The sequence below is a fragment of the Falco peregrinus genome, chromosome Z, assembly GCF_023634155.1.
Source record: "Falco peregrinus isolate bFalPer1 chromosome Z, bFalPer1.pri, whole genome shotgun sequence".
Taxonomy (NCBI): domain Eukaryota; kingdom Metazoa; phylum Chordata; class Aves; order Falconiformes; family Falconidae; genus Falco; species Falco peregrinus.
The window spans coordinates 69,295,121-69,301,697 of NC_073739.1; the positions used below are offsets into that span (position 1 = coordinate 69,295,121).

At 46.1% G+C, this 6,577-nt stretch overlaps 1 protein-coding gene across 1 annotated transcript in view; it reads right to left on the reverse strand.

Moving 5' to 3' along the window:
• The window catches only part of NIM1K (NIM1 serine/threonine protein kinase), a 31,939-nt gene extending 27,479 nt beyond the window's left edge, over positions 1–4,460 (reverse strand). Inside the window, exon 1 of the mRNA XM_055790404.1 lies at positions 4,400–4,460. The gene's annotated coding sequence lies outside the window, so the exon portion shown is untranslated. The remainder of the gene's footprint in view (positions 1–4,399) is intronic.
• Between the last annotated feature and the right edge of the window lie 2,117 nt (positions 4,461–6,577).

Genomic DNA, 6,577 nt, shown 5'->3' on the forward strand with positions numbered 1-6,577 from the left:
CAAGAAAATAAAAATATTAAAATAATTTACACTTAATAAAAATGTATTGGTAATGAATTAATAAAATTAACATGGGTATGAGATCAGTGATGTCTGTATGCTTTGTGGCTGAAGCAAACATTGTGTGGGCAAACACAGTGGAAAAAGCCGCCTAGAGGCATCCTCGGGAGCCTCAGGGAGAGCAGCCCAAGGCCACCATTACACAGTGTGGCATGACACCCCAGGGAAGTTGGTGGAGCGGCGAAAGAGAGAGGACTTGCAAGCTTTATCACCAGGCTGGGGCAGCAAGCATATAAACTGTTTCATAATGTTCATTCCTGCTCCATTTGTTTCACTGTATTTATAAAACCAAGACTTATTAAATGCTAATGAAAACGACCCACCTGGATTTATACACTGACTACTCATTTTAGGTGTTTCATTTATTGATGCTGGTAAGGAATTAGTTCTCCTCTGATGCAATTATGCCATGCTTGGCCAGAGAAGTGGAACTTTATTTATGAGCAGAGCCCCAGGCTCAATTCTACAGTGTAGGTTTTGTACTTTCTGAATATCGGACAAGACATGAGTGGACAGAGACTCCAACTTGACCTCTGCAAAACCAAGTTTCTAAATAAGGATTCTCTAGAACCTGCAACCAGTAAGAAAAAACAACTTACATAACTCTGTTGTGTATAAAAATGGAACCAAAAATGAGAAGTGCTGGTGGACTCTCCCTCTGTAACTATTAGAGCAGTTTCATGCTCTCCCTCTCAGCCCAGAATTAACTCAATTCACAGTGGCCTAGCAGGACAGAGAAGACAATCGCCAGTATGGTCACTTCCTCCAGGACTCAGAAAAGTTCGTTCTTTCAGCTGTGCTGTACAGAAAACAGCATTATATATGAGCCTATTGTGGAGGAGAGGCCTGTCATTTTACACAAATGCAGCATCACAAAGAGGCCGCCTTGCACACGTGAACTGGACCTGGCTACCTTGACTTCATGAAAGCTTTCACAAACACTGAAGTTCATGAGTACAACTCAGCAAACTATAGGAAGTACCATGGAAATAATAACATAGTAATTGCAAAATAATAAAAGAGGGATCTATAACTGAGGATCAATTCAAACAAGGAGTAGTTCTCCTGAACTGTTTAGTGCCAGATGAATTTTCAAGCAAGCTCCAATTGCCTTGCAGGGAATACTGATGTTTTTTGCATTTTGGAAAGTCCTTTGAGATTAATGATTTTCTCATTTTGCAACAAAAGTTTTAAAAGTCATGACAGTATCAGCACTCACTGTTGTACAGTGCAATAACCAGATTATCTTAATGAGGACCTGAAGAGTCCTTAAACTTGTGATACAATCTCTAAAACAGAAATGGCATAATAATTTAGGCTGAGAACAATGACTTACTACAAACACCTGAAAAATGCAGGGCTTGGGACAATAAGCCAAGTCATGCACTGCTATTACAGCAACAAATTGCTCCATTGTTTAACACGGTGTCTTTCCTAGAGGATTGGAAATGCATCAGTTGGACTCTGGGCACTATTTTAAAAGAAGGAAATGGAGAGCATTTAAACCAGCTGTTATATAGCAGCTCAATATTGATGATCTAATTTGCAAACTGGATTAAGCTGCCAGCTGCATGGATTTATGGTTGTCATGACAACCAGCAGAAAATGTATCCCACTAATCCTCTCAGCAGATCTGTCTCTATGCAGCATTAACAAGACTTATCACTAGCACAGACATACATACAGTGGTTTCACTGCAGGTATCTAGATTGGTATAATTTCTTGACTTCCTCTGCATCTTAAAGTATCAATTCAGAACCAGGAGGAAAGAAAGGCTCAGCTTGTAAATGAATGCTGGAAGGAATGGAATATCCTTGGATGTTGTCTGAAATGCATAATTTCTTAGAAAATATTAGTGTTTTCCAATTATTTTTCCAGGGTACTGAGTGGGCAAATATGTATTTATTTTCTAAACATAATAAAGTGACTATTACCCCATGCTTTCCACATTAGGCAGAGCCCTCTCAAGCAAGAGACATGCTGTTGTCTATTCTGCTGTTACCTTTCTCAATAACTTGTTTTCCTTGCAATAACGAGAACAGTCTTTGGTTTTATGCTTCAAGAAAGAAAGTCAGGAGGCTGGACAGTGTTTTCAGTTCCACTACTGGCTGCTTGCAGAATTATTTACTCTGTGTAATCATAATAACATATAGAAAATGAAAAAGAAAAAAAAGGAAGAAGAAAAAAGCCATTCACTTACTTCATAGGAACAGCCAGAGGCTGAGCTAACCAGTATTTGTCAAGTGTCCTAAAAGAGAGCTGTCTACGCATGAAGGACTGCTTTTATCCAAACACACAGAACAGTCGAACAGCCATGCTGGAGATTTTCTCAGTGTTAGCTGAGAGTTTCAAAGGTTGAACTTTATTCTCTGCCTCATAGTAAAAATCAGGAAGAGAAGCAAACACTCCCAAATTCTAAGGCTTCAGAATAACACCAGAGGCCAAGACTGACCATGCAAAAGTTGGGTTAGTTCCACCTGTAAGGGGCTAATCCTATCACTTGTCAGTATGGTTCAAATTCATGTGCTTTCATTTTTTATGTTCCCCACTCCAGTGTAACTTTACTTCCAAAAATAAAAGAGCAAAACCCCCAAATCCCCCCCCCAAAGAGCACCTTTTGAACGTTTATCTTATAACCTATCTATGTCACTTGTGCTTCCCCCAGGTGAAGTGTTACAGCTGCCTTGTTGCTGTATCTGCTTGGGTCAGCACTCCGTATCTTATGGAGCAAGAACTTGCAACAGCTCTGCTCCAAAAAGCATCTCATTTCCGCAGTGGTGAAGTCCAGAAAATCCTCCCATGACGTACAAGGACCCAAAGAAAAATCCTTTTTAGCAAAGGGTTAATTGATCAGTTTATTGTAACAGGGCTATAATATGAGCAACCAATTCTCTTCCAGTGCACCTTAATTGCCTTGAAAACATAATCACTAGATTAGAATGTATGATAATGAGTTATTTGTATTTGCAATAGTGCAGTCCCTGTGTTAGTTTACAAAATATTTTTGAGTATTTTCATACAACAAAGCTAAGGACCCCACAGCTGGACAACATTTTTTTAAATACCCCAGAAGCTGCAATATTTGAAACACTCTCAAAAGAACCCAAACAAGTAACTGTAAGAATAATAAACCGGGCATATTAAGGCATCTTTAGTTCCTAATTCCCAAAGAGACCAACTGCCTAGGACTACTAAAATCCTGAGGTCCTTGCATCTATTTGTGGGGTAAGCTACTATTTAGAAAAGAAGCACCAGTTGAATTAAAGGCACTAGAAGATGGATGACAATATTTAAGTGGATAGGAAAAGTAAATTCAACCAATGCGCTCATTTACAGACATGGGATCACTCAGGCCCTAGAACTGGTTTAGATCTGAGAAAATATTTAAAAAGAAACTACCCAGTGCAAGAAAAAATACTATATATGTAGCTCAGAACTCTTTTTGATAGAAGGATACTTTTTAAATTCATGTTTTTAGACACACATGCACAAACATCCTTCTCTTCCTGAAAATGAGTGCCTGTTTTCAGTTTTCCTCCTGAACTCTGGTGGAGGACAATCTAAACTCAATATAACACACGTGCGCCCATGAGGTCAACAGATCCATTTGGTGTGAGTCAGTCAAAATGTCAGTCGACACCCTTAAAGGAGAGTCCTGAAACCACAAATTTCTTGTGACACCCACTGTTACACGTGACAGTAACTGTGCCAGCCACTCTAAAGCCATATGAACAGATTACACTATCTAAAGAATAATACCCCAACCCAGAAAGCACCAAAGCACGTCCTGACTCCTTCCATGGAATTAGCCATATATTTTGTATGTTCAGCATTTCCGTTGGACTGGGGTATTTTGTGGCTTCAGAATGTGTTTTGGCTTTAGGCTCCCATGAAGTCCTAGCATAAGGAGAGGGGGTTGCACGTGCCTCTCAAACAACCTGCACTTAATAACAATTAAAACCCACCGCGTGGGCACCCAGGGCCGCCTCTGCGTGCGCCCAGTTCCCGCCGCCAGCGCCCTGCTTGAGTTAGGTGTTTCGAAGAAAGGTCAGAAATCTGAAAAATGTGGGATGTTACACCAGTAGCGTTATCGAGAAAGATAATTCCCTTTAGCCGGTATTCTTCCTCTAGGCAAATCAACATACAAACAGCAGCGGCAAGCTGTTACTGAAAGGATTAAGCCTCCTCCAGCAGCAAAACCAGAGGCTCGAGGGGAGGCTGGTTCACCCGGGGGGTGCCCCCGCCGAGCCCCGTTAGGCGCAGGGAGGCCCAGGAACGAAAGCTGGGCGAGCTCCCCGGCACAGGCTGCCGCACCCGGCCGCGCTGGAAGAGCCCGTACCTGAAAGCCGGCTCCCTCCCGCCGCGTCCGGCCCCAGCTCCGCAGGCCCTCGCCGCCCCTTCCCGCCGCCCAGCGGACCAGCCCCGGCTCGCGGGCCTCAGCGCCGCCGCGGCCCCCACCCGCCGCCCGCCATTTGCTCCTGCCAGGCGGCCCGCCATTTGCCCGCCTCCCCCCCTCCCGCGGCAGAGACGGGCTCCCGGCCGCACCGCGCCCCTCGCCCGTGCTGGGGAGAGGCGCGGGGCCTTGCGCGGCTGCCGGCCACCCGGCTGAGGGGGACGGCAGCCGCACTGAGGGTGAGGGCGGCCCGTGGTGAGGGAGGGCAGCCCCGCGGAGGGAGAGGGCAGCCCCGCTGACGGGGATGGCAGCCCGGCAGAGGGTGAGGGCAGCCCGTGTGAGGGATGGCAGCCCCGCTAAGGGGGAGGGCAGCCCGTGCTTGGGGATGGCAGCCCCGTGAAGGGAGCGGGCAGCCCGTGCTGAGGGAGGGCAGCCCCGCGGAGGGAGCGGGCAGCCCCGCGGAGGGAGCGGGCAGCCCGTGCTGAGGCACCGCCGCCCCCTTTCCCGCCAAACCTTGGACAGCTCCGGCGGCGGCGCGGCAGCCGGCCCGGCCGGCAGGCACAGCACCCCGCACCCCACTGACACCCTTCGGGTCCTCCTGTCCCCCACGCTTGAAACCTGCACCCCAGGAGCTACAGGCTGCACCTCCCTCCTGGCTGAATTCAGGGCTTTTAGCGGTACCAGTTATTCCCCCAAAAGGCCGCCAGCCCTCACGTAAAGGAACAGGAAAGACAAGCCCCAGCAAAGGCAGCTGCAGATGTCAAGGCTCCAGGTAGCAGAAAAACCCGGCAGGCAGCAGGTACCAGCGGGCTGTGGGAGCATCTCTCACGCCTGCACAACACCACGACGAGGACACGAATCTTAGGCACACTCAAAGTTGAGTCCCGCCACGGCTGAAGCTGCACTAGGTCTGAACTGGTTAATCAGGAAAGGGCTCCAGCTTCTGCTGTACCTGCCTGAGCTGGCAGTTGTTTGGCAAGCTACAGATTATTTGTATTTTTGTTATAAATGGGTTGCTTTCATTTTAAAATTACTTGCTAGCAGAAAACACTACAGCTGAACAACAACAACAACAAAATCTAACAACACATAACATTTTCATGATAATCCCTGTAGAAAAGATACTTCAACCTTTAACAATAAGCAACCAAGTTAAACATCTATTAAAAATGTTTTCTCACAGGAAATAATAGTTACAGAATTTGTGTAAAAGAGTACCATATGCTACACTGTTAGCTAATTAAAAGTTGCACTACAGTCAGGTGAAGCAAAGCAGAAGTACACAATACTCCTTCAGTGACCATTTCACACAGAAAAAACATCCAATTTCATTCATCCTTGTAAGCCTGCAGATGAAACATGCCTTGGCTCGGGAAGACTGCCTTTCAAAAAAAAGCAGCTAGTCCTTTCTTACACTGCCTCAATGACATGGCATCTCTCAAACTATTGAGCAGCTCCTTTTCCCCTCTCTGCTTTTTCTTCAGAAACAGCTTGTGGCCTCTCAGGAATATCACATATAAATCTACAAGTCTGCCTCTAACCTCAGTCTCAATATTTGATGCCAAATTTTATTTTGTATCCAAACACATCTTACGGGTTTTTGTTCATTCCAGCTTTTCCACTTCCTACTGCCTAGACAACTTGCATGCTGCCCCATTGCAAGCTACAGGCCAGTACACGTATAATACAGGGCTCTGGGACCAACAGTATGTATGTATTTAGAGGCAAGATCTCCTCCAATGGTGTGTAGGTAATACAGAGAGGTCTGTGTGTCTATACAGACGTTTGGGGCAGAAAGAGGATGACAATGTGGCTGTTTCAGAGAGCAGCCCCCAGTCAACCTTCCCTCCTCCATTATCAGCTGTGCAGTAATGAGGCATAAGGGACTCCACTGGTGGGAGCAACTTGGGCTTCAGACATTTGGGAAGGAAACTGTAAGGACAGGGTTGCAAAGGGAAAGGGTCTCCACTGGAGGCATTACTTGATGACAGCCTTCCACCCTGTCCTTCAGGGTAAGGAGGGGATTGCTCATGGTCCCTGCATGCTCCCACCCAGGCTGTGGCTGCGGCAGCACTGGGTCTAACAGCAGAGCATTGTTACTCTCCTACCAAATTAATGAATTGT